Below are 18,304 nucleotides of genomic sequence, written 5' to 3'. Positions count from 1 at the left end.
CCAGGACTGGGAACAAAATGTCCAAATACTTGGAGCCTATGGGGGGGCATTCTCATTCAAACCACCATAGATGGTTAATTTTGTGGCAGCTTTACTGGGTCCAGATTGTGGGACCTGGGAGAACTTGGGGTTTGCATTGGTAGACTGAGTAAAGAGGGTCCATCCTCAATGATGTTGGGAAGCATCATGCAGCACATTGAGGTCCTCAATGGAACAAAAATCAGAGGAAGGATTTACGCTCTCTTCCGGAACATGGTTGTCCATCTTCTCAAACATTGACACTTAGTTAATTAATTTGTGTGGGGGGCCTTGAGTGCCACGCTGTGAGTGTGGAGGTCAGAGGGCAACTTGCAGGAGTTGGTTCTCTTCTTCCGCCATTTCAGTTCAGGGATCAAAAGTCAGTCACCAGGGTTGGTGGCAAGCACCTTTATCCACTGAACAATCTCACTGGCCCTGGTCTTTGGATTTTGACTGGAACTTACACCATCAGCTTTCCTGGCTCTTAGCTTTAAAGTTTGTACTGAAACTATTATTGTTACTATCATCATTGTTGTCATCGTTGTTTTTTGGAGACAACATTTTATATAGCATAGGCTGGCCTCAAACCTACTATACAGCTGAGGAATAGACTTGAACTCCTGATCACCTGCCTCTATCTTTGGAGTGCTGGGAATACAGGCATGAGCCAGCATACCCAGTTCTGGGCTAGGATGACACTACAGGCTTTCTTAGGCCACCATCTACACAATAGATTATGGGAGTTATTGGCTTCCATAATCCTGTAGGCTAAGCCTTACATAAATCTTTCCATATATCTATGTACATCCTATTGGTTTTGAGTGCTCCAGGAAGTCTAATTTAGGGAGGAAGAAACCAAGTGCAATCACATGTAGGGTGTAGGTACAAGCTATGCATGCACATGCATGCACATTCGTGTGTGTGTGTATATATATCTATTGTAGCTCCTCCTCCCTTGGTTGCATGATTCCGCTTACCCATCAAATCTTCTGAGAGGACATGTGTAAAACACACAATGACGAGATTCCTAACTAGAGCTTTAGAATGAGCCAGGTAAAGGATGTTTAGCATCAAATGCAATATATTTCATGTGAACACAACTTAATTTTATATATGAATTATGAGATGACTATGGTTTCATGGCTTATTGATGAATGTTCAATTTGGCACTGGAAATATTGAACAGATCTGGACTCCTTACCTTAGAAACTTTATCTGAGTTCTTTGAACTCATTTCAAAATTTGGAAAATGAGGATGAAATCCACCTTGAAAACTTGTTTTGAAGATTAAATGAGAAATTTTGTAAAGGGCATAGAAGACATTAGATGTTCATTAAATTTTCTTCTTTCTTTTAGACGTTGGATAAATTTTATCTATTTATTTATTTTTATATTCTTTACGAGTCACCGAGACTTTCATTTTGCACAAAGAACCACTGGGAATCTTGTCTGTGGACACCTTGGAGTTTACACTGGAGGGATGAGGGCTCCTGACACTAAGTGGGACAAACAGTGATTTGGACCAATCACATGATCAGAGCTAGGGTTTCCAACAGAGCTCCAGGTGGTCAGGTGTGACTTCTAAGGAAGCAGCTGTAGGAGAGGGAGCTAACTACGGAGGCCTGGCAAACACTGGGCCATCTTTGAGCCACCTCAGTGGCATCAGGGACAAGGTTTAAGCAGCCAGTGGTGACTAAGGGCTCCAGGGATGGCTGGCCCATCATTTACTTGGTCTGGGGATTTCTGAAGGACCTGACAGCAAACTTGACCTCGTTGCCCAGTACCTCCTTGATTCTGAGGATCTGATTGTGCTTGGCCAGACACTGGGACCAATAAGGCCCACCAGTGTTAATCTACCCAGTGCATAGCCCGCCACCAGATCAGCAATGAAGGTATCCTCTGTCTCCCCAGAGTGTTGGGACACCATGCTGTCCCAACCATTAGACTGGGCCAGCTTACATATCTGCAGAGACTTGAACACAGAGCCAATCTGGTTCACTTTGAGCAGGAAGCAGTTGCAGGACTTCCCGTCCATGGCCTGGGTAATCTTCTTCAGCTTGGTCACTATGAGATTGTCCCCAATGACCTGGATGCCTGTATTAGCTGTGAACTTCTACCAAGCTTCCCAGTCATCCTGGTCAGAGGGGTCTTCAATGGACAGCACTGGATAGTCCCGGATGAAGGACTTATATATAGGTCAGCCAGCTGGTCAGGTATGATGTATCTGCTGGCATCACTTGAAGTCTGAATCGTATTTGCAAGACCTGAAGAACTCAGAGGCACCTACATCCATGTAATGAGAACCTTCTCAGGGTAGCCAGCCTTCCCAATTGCATTCTTCAGCAACTCCAGGGCTGCTTTGTTCTCCAGGATGCTGGGCGCAAATCTGCCTTGATCACCCACATTGGTGGAATCTTTCCTGTATTTCTCCTTGATGATGTTCTTCAGGTTGTGATAAACCTCTGCTCCTATGTGCATGGCTTCCCAGACCCTTGGGGAGGATCATGACCTCCTCCATGGCCAGCTTGTTGCCAGCATTGATCACACTGAAAGCTGGGACCGGCAGGATGACTTCGGGGTTACCAGCCAAGTCAGCGACGTGTTGGTACAGGGAACACCCTTCTCTACAGCACTGGCTTTGCAGACAGCCAGGGATACTCCCAGGATGGCATCTGCACCAAACTTAGATTTATTTCCAGTCCTGTTCATTTCAATCATCAGTTTGTCAATCCTCTCCTGTTCTATGACATTCAGTTTCTTGCTAACCTGAACAGGTGCAATTGTTTTACTTATGTGTTCAACAAATTTTGAGACATCCTTCCCCATACAGCGCATCTTATAATTATCCTGGAGTTCCAGGGCCTCATAGATACCAGTTGAGGCACCACTGGACACAGCCCCTTGGAAGAGACTTTTTGAGGTGTAGAGATCAACCTCAACAGTGGAATCCCTATGAGAGTCAAAGATCTCTCTGGCATGGATCTTGAGAGTAGACATGGTGAATTTCTGGCCACTGGGTCACTGCGCAGGAAATGAACAGATGGTTCTGTGGACACCGAGGGGAGTGGTAGGAAGACAAATTTTCTTTTTCAAAGAAAAAGTGTTATGCTAGATCTTTATTTAAAAAAGCAATTGATCTTTGGGCCTCAAATATTTTATCAAAACATTAATTATCAAATATTAAAAACAAAAGTGACCACAGATATCATGTGTGAACTTGATACAAACTGGAATCGCTTGGGAAGAGAGAGGAAACTTTAATAAAGGAATTTCCTCCATCAAATTTGCTTGTGGCCATGTCTGTGGGGCATTTTCTTGATTGCTAATTGATGTGGGAGGGCCCAGCCCCAGCCCACTGTGGAAAGTACCATCCCTGGGCAGGTGACCGTCCTGGGCTGTGTAAGAAAGCTGGCTCAGCAAGCCAGAGGAAGCAAGTCAGTAAGCTGTGTCCTCCATGGTCTCTGCTTCAGTTTCTTCCTTGAGTTCCCGACTGAGCTTCTTTTGATGATGGACTGTAACCCGTAAGGCACATTATCTCTTTCCTCCCCAAGTTGTTTTTGTCAGTGTTTTATCATAGCAACAAAAAGCAAAGTAAACCATCATGCCATTCTTTTTGAAAATTTATTGGGAAACAACAAAAAAATTTGTCGAAAAGTTGAAGAAGAGTATGAAGAAAGTCATGTAGGTTTTATGTAGGTTAGCATGTAGTTAGTACATTTATCTATGTGTGTATGTATGTATGGGATGGCTAATCTTGGTTATCAACTGACACACCAGGGAAGAGGCTGCCTCAATGGAAGAATTTCCTCCATCAGATTGGCCTGGGGGCATGTCTGTGGGGGTGTGTTCTTGATCACTAATATAGGAGGGTGCACCCACTGTGGGCAGTGCCAGCCCCAGGCAGATGGGCCTGGACTGTAAGAAAGCTTAGCTGACTGTGAGCCTGGGAGCAAGCCAGCCAGCAGCATTCTTCTGAGGTTTCTGTGTCAGCTCCATCCTGGAGTTCCTGCCTTGGCTTCCCTTGATGATCAATTGTTAACTTGTAAGTTGAAATAAGCTCTTTCCTCCTCTAACTTGCTTTTGGTTATGGTGTTTATCATAACAATATAAAGCAAACAGAAATTAACCATCTATCATCTATCTATCTATCTATCTATCTATCTATCTATCTATCTATCTATCTATCTATCATCTATCATGAGTGACAAACAGCTCAGACCTTATGTATACATTTCCTAAGAAATTCTTTTCCTTTAGCATAGTACATTCATCCAATTCATCTCATTTAACATTGATGGAATATTTTGATCTAATCTACCATCCTTTCCCCAATTTTATCAATCAAAACACGGTACCCTTTCTTTCTTTTCTTTCTTTTCTTTTCTTTTCTTTCTTTCTTTCTTTCTTTCTTTCTTTCTTTCTTTCTTTCTTTCTTTCTTTCTTTCTTTTTTTTACAGTACCTTTCTAGCACATTTTTCTGCAAGCACAGGGCCCAGTGGAGCACTTGGTATGGCATTTGGTTGTCATGTCTCCTTTACTCTGGATTAACAGAATTGTATTTTATTGTCATTGGAAATTATTGATAATACCCCTTTACATGGCTAGCCATATATTTATAATTCAATTACAAGGGCAAAAGAGCAACTAGTATTTATCTAGACATTCTGATGGCTTCTTGCAATCCATAGCAAGGATTAGACTTCATATACTTGGTTTTCCAGTTCTCTGGAATCTACCCTATGATAGTTAATTTTCCATGTCAACCTGCCTGGGCCACGGGATAACTGGTTAACCATTTTTTCTCTGTGTTTCTGTAAAAATGTTTCCAGGACGTGGTGGTGCACGCCTTTAATCCCAGCACTCGGGAAGCAGAGGCAGATAGATCTCTGTGAGTTCAAGGCCAGCCTGGTCTACATAGTGAGACCCTGTCTCAAAAAGACCGAAAAAAAAAAAAAAAATCCAGGAGAGCGCCTCACAGGGATTGGTGGGCTGAGTAAAGCAGGTTGCTTTTTCCAGTATGAGAAGTCTCTTCTGTTGAAGGCCCGAATAGAACCAAAAAGCAGATGGAAGTTTAAATTTGCTCTGCTTGGCTGTTGGAGCTGGAACAAGATTCTTTTCCTGCTTTGGAGCTCCTAGTTCTAAGGCCTATGGACTCCTTGCCTGTCAGGTGTTTGAACTGTACCACTGACTTCCCTGGTTCTCTAGCCCATAGAGTGCAGATTGTAGGGCGTCTCAGCCTTATAACTCTCTCTCTCTCTCTCTCTCTCTCTCTCTCTCTCTCTCTCTCTAACCTATTGGTTCTGCTTCAATCTCTCTGGGGTTCCCTGGCTAATACACACCCTCACTCTGTCTACTTACTGCCCCCATTGTGGAGGTAGCATAGTAGCTCGAAAAATGTAAACTTGGTGGAAAACACAGGCTGTGGTTGTGAATTCTAGTGCTGCCACTTGTTGGTTACATGGCCTTTCCCAGGTTAAATCTTCTAACTGCTTACAAATGACATGGTAGCAAATAAATAATTGTAGAATGGAAAGATACATTCACTTAATTGGCATGTTTGGAGGACTGAATACCATGATTGATCTAAGTGTGTACAAGGCGCTCGGTGGACAGGAGTTCTGAGTGTGTGCAGGGTGCTCTGTGCACAAGAGGTCTGGGTGTGTCCAAGGTGCTCGGAGCACAGGAAGTCTGAGTGTGTACAAGGCACTCAGTGCATAGGAGGCCTGAGTGTGTGCATGGTGCTCAGTGCACAGGAGGCCTGAGTGTGTGCAGGGTGCTCTGTGCACAGGACTGGGTATGTATAAGGTGCTCAGAGCACAGGAGTTCTGAGTGTGTGCAGGGTGCTCTGTGCAGAGGAGGACTGGGTGTGTCCAAGGTTCTTAGAGCACAGGAAGTCTGAGTGTGTGCAGGGTGCTCAGTGTACAGAAGGTCTCTACAACTCCACCACTTCTCTCCCTTCCTTTCTTGCCATGGTCAGGTTGTTTTCCACCCACGTGGTGCCACCTTGGTTCCCACCCTTTCAGCTTTGCTTTGTGGAGGCGCTGGTCCACTTTGTCCTTCCCTTTTCTTGTAGCCTACCCAAGGCTTAGATGCTTGCTAAGATTTGTCTTTAGCTTTTAAAAACGTGCTTCACAAAGTCCTCATACACACGAGAGGCAGAGCATGTGGGGGAGAGCTGTGAGACGCTGTCTTCTCTTGTGACATGGCAGCTGTGCTCACGAACTCACAGCAGCTGTGGTCACCTACACAAGACCTGCACAAGATCAAGCCAGTCAAAATCCCAGCACAGATGGAGCAGATGGTCTCCAGGCCCTACCACACAAGCAGATGATCTACTATTGGCAGTAGATAGTTGCTGGGGGAGGGGGAATCATTCTTTATTGAGCATATGGCTACTAGTAGGTTTCCTGTGCTCCAGTGGATGCCCCCACACCCATGCATAGTGAGCAGCACTAACTGGATTTAGTGGATTATTAAAAGAAAAAAAGAAGACATGAAGTTGGGAGGGGGCATTAGGGGCAGAATGTGAAGGGAGTTAGATAGGGGAAGTGGGAGGTGAATATGACCATATTTCATTGCACATTTTCTAAATTTCAACATCATTGTAGACTCTATTAAAGTGTTTTTAAGGGCTAGGTGTGGTGGTACATGCCTTTAATTCCAGCACTCAGGAGTCAGAGGCAGGTAGATCTCTGTGAGATTGAGGCCAGCCTGGTCTACTGACTGAATGGAATCCTAGATCACCAAAGTTGTGGGTCCTGGAAGGGACACAAAAGTACGAAACTTCTCCCATATAGAAAGAAGGGAAGACACTCGTAGCTACCGAGCCCTGCTCAGCGCCCTGTACTTTCCTTGTATTGCTACATCAACCCTCAAACAGCCTCTCTAAGTAGGTTTTCCTCACTCCATTCTGCAGATAAGGAACCTCAAGTACGACTCACAGAGCTAGAGGCAGAACTGGAGTTTTGAACCCAAGGTTGGTTTCACACCTCTGTTTTTTCTGCCTTTCTGTCCAATCTGAAATTTGTTTACAAATATTAACTTTGATTCATGAATGGCAGATACACACTAAGTTGTAGGGGACCTTGCTGGACATAAGCTCACTTGCCTTTCTGAACCAAAGTAGCTTTAGTGAGCTTGTGGCTGACTCAGTGTGACTCAGAGGGACAGTTTTACATGCTTCCAAGGGAAAGCTGGCTAGACTAATAGGTGTTTCAAAAACCTTTTAAAACAAAAAGCTCAATAATTTCCCATTTTTAAAGTGTCCGTTGCAGTTAACAGTTAACTACCAGCAACAGCTGCTCAACAAACAGGCATTTATGACGAGTGCTTCGGTGTGAGAAGTTGCAGAAAATGACCTCTCAGGGCCTTCCCAGAAGATATAGTCAGGCTAATCAAACCTTTAGACCGAGTCTGAGCTCAGAGGGGAGAGCACTTATCTCCTGTTTTGAGCCATTCCACCACTGTTTTGGGTGCACACCTCTTATCCCTCTAACTGGTGGATTCTGAAAATCCAGAGGCCTTAAATTCTTTTCATTAGTCTCCCACAGCTCTGGGTACAGTGACAGGCACACAGTAGGTACTCAATAAATGCTAACTGACTGATCAATTCAAGATCTTGTAACTCCAGATGCTTATACTACAAGGGTACTTAAAGTTGGGTCAGGTCCACAGACGGTGCTGAATAATGATGCTTCAGTGCCATTGTGAAAAGGATTGTGTGGACTCCTCAGGGAAGCTCAACAGGACAGCTATTGCTTTCCAGCTCTGGAAGCCCACTTTGTTGTTGCTGTTCAGGATGGACTTAAATAATTGAATGGATCTCTTTTCTCAACTCTGATTCTATTCTGGTCTCAGTTCTGACAATGTGTGATAGAGAAATGTGCCTGAATTTGTCCCTGGCAGAGTTTCTTAGATTAGAAACGCTAATCTGTATTAGTGCATGCTATCGATGTGTGACCCAGCATTAAAGCCGGGAAAGAAGGCAGAGTGACACTGACTCTCAGAGTTGCCCTCCCATAATTCCTCACTAAAAGAACACCACTAAACATTAGAAATGAACTAAACTGTAAGGTAATTAAAAATGTTAGCATTTAAACCACAAAGGGTACCACTCAAGGCTACAAATGCTGAAATATTACAGCCATGGTAAAGGATTCGGGCATGGTACCCAACCCTGGTCCTGTATGTACAGTGGAAATGTAACCAAATCCTGAGACAACCTACCTGAGGGGATGTTTTTATACTTTTTCGCTATTACTGGCATCAGGGATATGAAGATGTATAGGAGATGAACACATGGGACTGGCTCTGCTGGGTGTGGAGACTTCATGGGTCTTTTACACTGGAGTTGGGACAGACCCAGGAGGATTCAGTTTTAATTAGGTGGTAGAAGAATACAGTCAGTGTTTCCTGGAAAAGACTATATTCAGAATCAGATGTGCCCTCCCTTCCTGTCTATATTACCTATCCTCAGGGTATAGTAGATTGATTACAACATGCATAGCCCTTTGATTGTGGCTGGTAGGAGAAAATAATATCTACAAGTAGAGATGCTTGGGATGGAACTCAGTAAAAATGTGTCGTGGAGAAAATCGGAGGTTTGGAGGGATCTGTGTCAAATATGAGAAAGATAAAAATTGGCAAACACACCACGCAAGTACACTAGAAAAAGAATATAGCCTAAGAAAATATGGTTGACAAAATTATAACTGACAACCCACCTCCCCCACCCCCCACTCAGAAATAACTGTCAAGAATGCTTCACATCACAAAAAGGAATCTGACTTCAGTAAACCAAGAGCACAAAAGAAGATGGAAAACAAGATGGAAAGAGATTAGAGCAAAACTGGAGACCCAACCGTGTGTCAGTTTGTTGCTGTGACAAATACTTGAGACAACTTAAGTGAGGACAGACTTATTTTGGCTCCCAGTTCTGAAGTTTCAGTCCCTGGTTCCCTTGTTTCATTGTTAGTCACTTGTGCTGAGTCAGAACACCATGGTGGCAGGAGCCCGTGGTGAAATCTGTGGTGGGGCATGAGGCTGCTCACTTCAGGGTTGCCAGGAAGCAGAGTGAGCCTGGAAGGAGCCAGCGCAGATTCATCCTCTGAGGACAAGCCCTTAGTGACCACCATTTCCCAAACAGGCCCCACCTTCCACAGTTCTGCTCCGCCCCAATAGTCTATTTAAGTTTGTTTTCAAAAAAAATTTATCAGTGGATTAAAGCGTCTGTTGGGTCAAAGACCTCATGTTCTACCAGTCTCCCACTCAAAGTGTGCTTCACTAATATTCTAGGAAGCACTAAATCCTGTCAAGCTGACCATTATAATAAATCACCACAGATGACTCAGACATCATCATAGTTAAAAAAAAAAAAAGATAAAATCAACAAATGGACTGGAGTAGTTGACACAGAAGTGATTCAGAAGACCGAGCTGACATCAGCCCAGTGCACAGATAAGAAGTCAGAAGTTGAGGCAATTAGACGTTAGTATTTTCTTTATTGTGTACGAGTGTACACAGTATTAGAATACAGAATATTAGGATAAAATATTATTTTATTTTATGTGTATAAATATATTTCTGTATGCATGAAAGTGCACCCATCTTGTGCAATGTTGGTGGAGGTCAGAAGAGGGTGTTGGATCCCCTAGAACTGGAGTTATAGATGGTTGTTAACCACCATGTGGGTGCTGGGAACAGAACCCAGGTCCTCTGCAAAAGCACTCAGTGCCCTTAACCACTGAGCCATCTCCAGCCCAGACAGAGGATACTAGGGAGCAAGATGTTTGCAGTAAGAGTAACTGGCACCTCCAACAAATAGAATAAATGCCCCAAGAAAGTAACAAAGACCTGATACAAGAAAAAAGTCTGTTACTTTTGACTTTCTTGAGCACCCTTTAAAGTATTTTTACAAACATAATTGAAGTTTTCTTTATATATTTTGTATGTATGTGTGTGCCACCTCATGTGTGCATGAATGTCAGAAGACACCTTTTGGGAGTTGGTTCTCTCCTTCCACTGTGTGGGTCCTGAGGATCAGACTCAGGCTGTCAGATTTGGCAGCGGGTACCTTCATGCACTGATAAATCTTGTTGGCCCTTTTTGAGTATATTTTAAGAAGAAAATATATTTCTTCGTATGACAGTTATAGTTTAAATGTACCCCTCAAAATTCATGTCCTGGGAACTGGTCATGGTGGTGCACACCATGCATACGTTACCATGCATACATCCAGTAGTCAGGAAGGTCAGGAAGCTAACGCAAGAGGATTACAACTTCCAGGCCAGCTTGGGCTACATGAGTCTCTCTCTCTCTCTCTCTCTCTCTCTCTCTCTCTCTCTCTTTCTCTGAGTTCTTATGCTGGAAATGTGATCTCCAATGTGTTGAGAGATGGATGTTAACAGGAGGTGTTTGGGTCACCGGGGCTCCCGCCTCATGAATGGAATAGTGTTATTTCAGAAGTGGGTTCCCTATGGAAAGATGGGTTTGGCCCCGTTTTTTCTCTCTTGTCCTCTCTTTGTCCTTTCTGTATGAGATGAAGTGGATCAGGCAACTGCAACACTGGCAATTGGGAATCCACCACATGGCGCAGTTGGAGCGCATGCACGCTTCTGTTTATGATAAACTTGAACATAAAATGAAGTCCAAACAACTCTGTGAATTAGGATGACAGAATTGAATCTAAATATTATTATAGATACTTCCAATGAAGGAAAACTAATGCCACTTACAAAAATAAGAAAGTAAAAAGAAATGAGTGCTTGTTGGGGGCCAATGAGATGACTCAGCAGGTAAAGGTGCTTGCCTTACAAGCTTGCTGACCCGAGTTCGAGCCCCAGAACCCATGTAATGGTAGAAGGAGAGAACTGATTCCATAAAGTTGTTCTCTGGTGTGCACCTGCCCCATCATGCACACATATCTCATATGCACACATAATATATTCACACATATCATACAGACCTGCACCAATAATACATTTTAAAAACATTGCTTGTTTCCTTATCTTTTATTATAGACAATACTGATACTGTCTAACGCTGACACGTGCAGTCTTAAACTAAATGATTTCAGCCTCTCTTTCCCTTAACCTTGGAGGAATATTTTATGAAAAACTATCTCTACTGGTGAAAAAAATTGACTTAGATATCATCCATCCCTTTAGTTCCATTTTATTTTCCATTCTTTCTCTTAAATTAAAGTGAAATTAAATGTAATGCTTTTTAATAAAAACAGAAGTTATATTATAATCCTATTTTTATAAAAGCATTTCCCTGTGTAGTCTGTATAGGCACAGAGAACTGCTGAACCATCGGTACTTTGGTACTAATAATGGTTTATTTCGTGTAGGGGTAACTTTATTTGATATTTTCTATATTACTTGAATTGTTGCATATATATATTATAAAGAGACTGAAGGCAGTGGCAGTAGCTTTGTGGGCATTGCAAACGGGACAGGCTCTCCTCATCTGCACCCCTGGCTTTGGCTTTTAGTCATCACCTGCACGTCTGATCTTTCTCCAGAGAACTGTCACTCAAAATATGCAAAGCCTGAGTTACCTGCCAATTTTTCCTCCTATTGATGCTGGGGATTAAGCCCAGAGCCTTTCATATCCCATGCAAGTGCCCTACTTCTGAGTTACATCCCTAGCCCTGGCTATAGAATTCCTTATCCAGAGAATTCTGCCCTGCAGGGTCCAGCCTGTTCTGGCTGCCCGTGTGACCACCACACTTACAACCTGGTTTGTCACATTTTCTTTTTTAACTTTTTTATTTTGGGGAGTTTCATACATGAGTCTTATCTTTTTATCATTTCCATCTTTCCCCCACCAACTCCTCCCACATCTCTACTCCCTCTCAATTTCTTGTCCTCTGCTTTGATTATTATTGTTACATATACATACATACATCTATAAATATACATATATATATGTATAATATACTGAGTCCATTTAGTAGTGCTCATGTGTACCTGTGTTTAGGGCTGTCTGTTTGGGATTAGATAGCTTCTTAGGGAGCTAGTCCTTAGAGAAAACTGATTCTCCCTCTCTCAGCATCTATTGATTGCCCATAGCTCTTCATCTTGAAGTGGGACCCCGTGACATTCTCTCCATCCACCTTTGTGTGTCAGCTGGTTATGTCATTATGCAGATCTTAGACTTCCATACTGTGGAGATTTCTTTGGTGTGGCTTCTTGATCTTGTCTAGAATCCATTAATCTTGTCTTGACCCTCTGGTTCTTATATTAGTTTCACCCTCTCTTCTGCAATATTCCCTGGGTGTAGGGATTGTGTTGTAGATGTGTCACTTACCACTGGGCATCACACAGTCACTTACTCTCCGCATTTGACCAGTCACAGAACTCCGTAACAGCCTCCATCTGTTGCTCAAGAAGTTCCTCTGATGAGTGGTGAGAGGTACACTTGTCTGTAAATATAATGATATATATTTAGAATACAGTAAGAAATTACTTGGGTCTAGTGAATTGATAGAAGTTGTTTTTTCTCTAGGATCTATGACCTTGGAAGCCATGTATACTTGTCTATGTTTACAGTACCACACATGGTTTCCCTCCATTGAGCAGGCCTTAAGTCCAATGAGACAACTGTTTATTACCCCCAAGATAAAAGTGCCACTACTGTACCAATGGAGATAGTTTATTGGGCCGACCATTGTTGTGGTTCATAGACTTTATAGCTGAGTAGAATCATTGATTAATTTTCTCCCTTGGAAAATTATATAGTATCTTCTGATACTGTGCGATCTCGTCTTCAGGGAGAAAACTTCCAGGTTAGTTCCAGCTCAATTGCTCCAAGTCCTGTGTCTAAAATATGTCATATCTTCATCAGTAGGGTCTTATCTTAAAGTTCTGGCAAGCGACCAAGGGCTGTGGCAATAGCTTGTATTATTTTGGGAACCTCTTGGACTACCCTAACCAGCAACTCCAAAGAAGGCTTCTCATGCCTGGCACTGTGATTTTTGTTATATAATGACCGGCAACACGCACGCACACACACACGCACGCACTCACATTTATTTTATGTGTATTTTTCATTATATTTATTAAATACTACATTTCCCTTTGTTTTTTCACAACACTTAAATATTATTTGTCTCTCCTCTCTCTGCCCTTGTATAATCATGCCTCCTCCCGCCCCAGTTAAGCACCCCTTCATTTCCCCTTGATAACTCCTGTTTTCTACTATCCCCTCTCTCAAGCTGCTTCTTTCTCTTTCCCCTTGATTACTTTCCATGTTCCTGGCTCCTCTGGTTGCATCAGGACATATACTCTCATCTAAAGATTTGGAGCAAGGATCCTCAAATGGGAGAAAGCATGTGTTGCTTGTTTTTCTGATTCTATGCCACCTCATTCAGTATAACAGTTTCTAGTTTCCTCCATTTAATTGCAAAATTCTTGATTTCATTTTTCTTTATCATTTAGTAGAACTCCGTAGCATAAATGTACCACATTTTCATTATCCACTCATCAGTTGATGGGTGCTTGGGTTGTTTCTGCTTCCTGGCTATTGTGGAAAGAGCAGCAACAAACATCACCGAGCAAGTATTTCCGTAGTAGGATACTGAGTCCCTTGGGTATATGCCAAGAAGTGGTATAGCTGGATCACATGGTAGATCTAGTTTTAGTTTTTTAAAAGAGACTTCCATTCACAATGGCCCCCAAAATATCCAGGAATAAACCTAACCAAAGAGGTTAAAGATCTGTACAATGAAAACGTTAAATCTTTGAAGAAAGAGATTGAAGAAGACACCAGAAAGATGGAAAAGCTCTCGTGCTCCTGGATTGGTAGAATTAATATTGTGAAAATGGCCACCCTGTCAAAAGCAATTTACAGATTCAATGCAATCCCAACCAAAAGCTGGTTGACATTTTTCACAGAGCTAGAAAAAAGCCTTCCTAAAATTCATATAGAACCACAAAAGAGTCTAAATAACCAAAGAAATCCTGAGCAAAAAGCAGTACCATGGAGGGAATACCATACCAGATTTCAAACTATATTAAAAAACTATAGCAATAAACAGCATGGTACTGGCACAAAAACAGACAGGTAGATCAATGGGTCAAAATAGAAGACCTAGGTCTGGAGAGAGAGAGCACAGTGGTTGAGAGCACTGGCTGCTCTTGCAGAGGACCTGGATTTGATTCCCAGCACCCATATAGTGGCTAACAATTGTCCATAACTCCAGTTCCAGGGGATTCAACACCCTCTTCTGACCTCTACAGGCAATGCATGACATGGGTGCGCTCACACACATGCACATAAATAAATAAAAAATAAATAAAATATTTAAAAAGATCCAAACACGACTTCATGCAGTTATACCACTTGACATTTGACAAAGGTGCCACAAGTATACACCAGAGGAAAGGCAGCATCTCTAACAAATGGTGCTGGGAAAACTGGATCTCTATGTGGAGAAGAGTGAAATTAGACCTATATCTATCACCTTGTCCAAAGCTAAACTTCAAATGGATCAAGGACCTCAATGTTGAAACTGTTAGAAGGAAACATAGACAATACCCTACAAGATATAGATGTAGGAGAGGGCTTTCTAAATCAGGCATAATTTGCTCAGGAATTCAGGTCAACGATTGACAAATGGGACCTCATTAAACTACAAAGTTTCTGTACCGCAAAGGAAATAACCAACTGAGTGAGGAGAAAGTCACAGAGTGGGAAAGAGTCTTTGTCAGCTATACATCTGGATTTCTAGAATTTACAAAGAACTAAGAAAACAAAGAATGAAGAAAACACATGACCCAATTAGAAAATGGGCTACAGATCTGAAGAGAGTTCTCAAAAGAAGAAAAAAAATGGCTAAGAAATACCTTAAAAAGTTTTCAACATCTTAGTAATTAGGGAAATGCAAATTGACACTACCTCATTTTAAAATTTTTATTTATTTATTTTTTGTCTTTTTGAGACAGGGTCTCCCTGTAGTCCCAGCTGAACTGGAACTCACTATGAAGACCAGGCTGGCCTTGAACTCACAGCGATCCACCTGCTTCTGCCTCCGGAATGCTAGAATTAAAAGCATGTGCCACCATGCCCAGCTAAATTGAAACTACTTAAAAATTTCATCTTACCCCAGTCAAAATGGCTAAGGTCAAGAAAACAGATGACAACAAATGCTGGTGAGGATGTGGGGAAAGGGGAACCTCATAGCCACATTTCCTTAATGCTGGGTTGGTTTTGTTTTTTTGTTTTTGTTTTTTGAGACAGGTCTATAGCCTGGAACTTGCTGTGTAGACCAGACTGACCATGAACTCATGGAGATTTGCCTGTCTCTGCCTTCTGAAAGCTCAGATTAAATGTATGTGCCACCATACCTGGTTTAATGCTGAACTTTTATAATGCTTCTGCTAAGAGCGGTAATTCTTAACCTGATATACACTATGTCCTATATAAAATTTTGTTCATAGCTTTGTTTATTTTTGATAATTCTTAGAAGTACTGTCAATGAGGGACTGATGAGATAGTTTTATTGGGCAAAACTGCTTGTCTTGCAAGCCTGATGACCCGAGTTCAATCCCTGGCTCCCACAGTGGAAGGAGAGACCAGACTCCTGAAAGTCCTCTGACCTCTACACTTGTGTTGTGGCAAATGCATACCTGTACACACACACACACACACACACACACACACCATATACACAAAATTTAAAAATTTAAGAAAAACTGTCAATGACTTAAAAATACTCATAATTTTATATAGTCAAACTGATTTTCAAAATGGCAATTCTGACAAATGGATAATGAAAATGTGGTATATCTGCACAATGGAGTTCTACTCAGCAGTAAGAAAAGCTGAAATTATGAAATTTTCAGGTAAATGGATGGAACTAGGGACTGTTGTACAAAGTGAAGTAACACAGACTCAGAAAAGCAAGTGACGTAGGTGCTCCCTCATTTGCGGATTGTAGCACCAATCCCTTATATGTGAATATGTATCCTTATGTAACACCTGAAGTCAGGAAAATGGAAAGGAAACACAAAGGTAAAGGGAAAGAAAGAGCCCCAAAGAGGGGGATAGTGGGGACCAGATGTTACCACTGGGGAGGTGGGGAAAGTGGGAGTGTTTGGCTGGGAGGGGAGGAAGGAGGAAACTCAGGAAAGGGGGATGGTGGGAGGTAGGCATTATGGGGGAGAGGAGAACAATGGGAGTGCTTGGATTGGGGAGGGAGGAGGGAGGTTGAACGGGGGGTGGGGGGAGAGGAGAGATGAATGGAGCTTGGGTAGTGTGGGAAGCCAGAGGGAAATGTGTTGGTTCGGGAACCCCCTGAGAAATACACACACAGTGTCTGAACACTAGCGCAGGGGTACACCCGGGGGCTGTTCGGCGAGGAGCACAGGGCCAAACAGGAGAGACCTCCTCTTGAGTGGTTGGTCAGAGACTATTGCTGAACCCCTTGGCTATCTCCCAGAACTCGAAGGTAAGACCCTACTGCTGAAGACAGGATATACTTTGGATACAGGACTTGGAGCAATGGAGCAGGAACTGACCTGGAAGCCTTCTCCCTGAAGAACAGCTCTCATAGTTCTAAAGGATACTATGCAAGCTGCTAAGGGTGAAAAAATAAAATCAATCAATGGTCCAGCCCAGCCCAAAAGTCTAATAACCATAATGACTGGCATAGCAAACTACCTTTATTGGTGCAGTAATGCCACTGTTATCTGGGGAGTAATCAACAGCTATCTAATTGAACTTAAAGCCCTCTCAATAGGAGTGAACTCATGGGTGGCACTGTAATTATAACCAAATATACACAGCTGGAGAGGTCATAGATCCTAGAGAAAACTCTATCTCTGTCATCTCTCTAGACAAATGAAATTTCTCACCACATGCTAAATGTGAATCCTTATATTTACAGACAAGTGTACTGCACAGCCACTCATCAAAGAGGTATCCTTTTGCAACAGATGGGGGCTACTGCAGGGCTCCACAACTGGTCACACACAGAGAACATATGTCTGAGAGATGCCTAGCCCTAGATGACACATCTACAGTGGAACCTTTATACCCATGGCTCATGGACTATAAGCTGAACAGAGGGTGGAGAGAACACTAGTGTATCCCTTGACTCTCACCAGCGAAGCTTATTCATACAACAGAGTGCGATACACACAGAAGGCCACAACTGGCTAAGTTTTAGAGATTAAGAGATTGCAGAGTGTGCGTCCCTGGATAAGACTCCTATATTGTACCTCATTCGCCCATGACTCAAGGACCATTATGTCCTCTTTTGGCTTCTATGGGCACTGCATGCACAGGGTGCACATACATACATGTAGGCAAAACACTCATACACATAAAATATAGATAAATCTTTTTAAAAGAGGTAATTCTGCTTGGCGTTTCACTAGCCGTGTTTATAGACGTACCTTTTTCAGAACTCTCTCCAGCATTAATCACTTTTTTGTTTGGCATTGTGTCTATTTGATAAGCAAAAGCAATATTGAATGTCTTAATAAGTTTTTTTTGGTCTCTTTTGAGACAGGGTCTCCCAGTAGCCCCAGCTGGCCTGGAACTCACTCTCTAGACCAGACTGGCCTCGAACTCACAGAGATCCACCTGCCTCTGTCTCCCAAGTGCGGGATCAGAGGTGCATGATGCCACACCAGCTTTAATAAGTATTTTTATTATGAGTGATATTGAATGTTTTCCATATATATGTACTGAATTTTCTAAGTTTGAGGAGAATTTTGTGAGGCAGCAAATTAATGTGTGTGTGTGTGTGTGTGTGTGTGTGTTTGTGTCTGTGTCTGTGTGTTTATGTGTGCTTTTGTATGTGTGTACTTAAACTCTAATTCAGGTGAGAAGGCGGCTGGAAGAATTGATGTGAGGAGCCAGAGAGGAGACTTGGGGACTTTAAGACTTCCACTGGGCCAAGGCAAGAAGCAAGATTCGAGCACAATCCATCTCATCTCTCACTTTCTTCTCATTCTCTACCCTAATTTTCCACTTTGAAAAATTAGCATAGCAAGAACACTTTGCCCAATTAATTCCATAGTGTTCCTCATTTATTTAAAATTTGGGGGATATGTTATACTTCTCCTGAGAGGCCAGTTTCTATATTTCCCTTCTACAGAATCAATAATTAAGAGAGGAATTTGGCTGCAAGACTTTGACATTTGTTCCTACATGACTCCTCTGGGGGCGAAGTAGAAATGGAGTCTGTGACTGCGTGGATGGTGCAGGAGCACTCTGACGCTGTATCCATGAGTCTGTGGCTTTTATCTTAAAGTCTTTATATGTCGTATTTTAG

At 42.5% G+C, this 18,304-nt stretch overlaps 1 pseudogene; it reads right to left on the bottom strand.

Annotated features, from left to right (window-relative positions):
- Positions 1–1,742: 1,742 nt before the first annotated feature.
- On the bottom strand, positions 1,743–3,015 carry LOC103730021 (annotated as a pseudogene).
- Between the last annotated feature and the right edge of the window lie 15,289 nt (positions 3,016–18,304).

Source organism: Nannospalax galili, unplaced genomic scaffold (assembly GCF_000622305.1).
Source record: "Nannospalax galili isolate Female #2095 unplaced genomic scaffold, S.galili_v1.0 scaffold612, whole genome shotgun sequence".
NCBI classification, from domain to species: domain Eukaryota; kingdom Metazoa; phylum Chordata; class Mammalia; order Rodentia; family Spalacidae; genus Nannospalax; species Nannospalax galili.
Note: the sequence above shows the minus strand (reverse complement) of the source record. Positions and strands in the feature narration are given on the sequence as shown.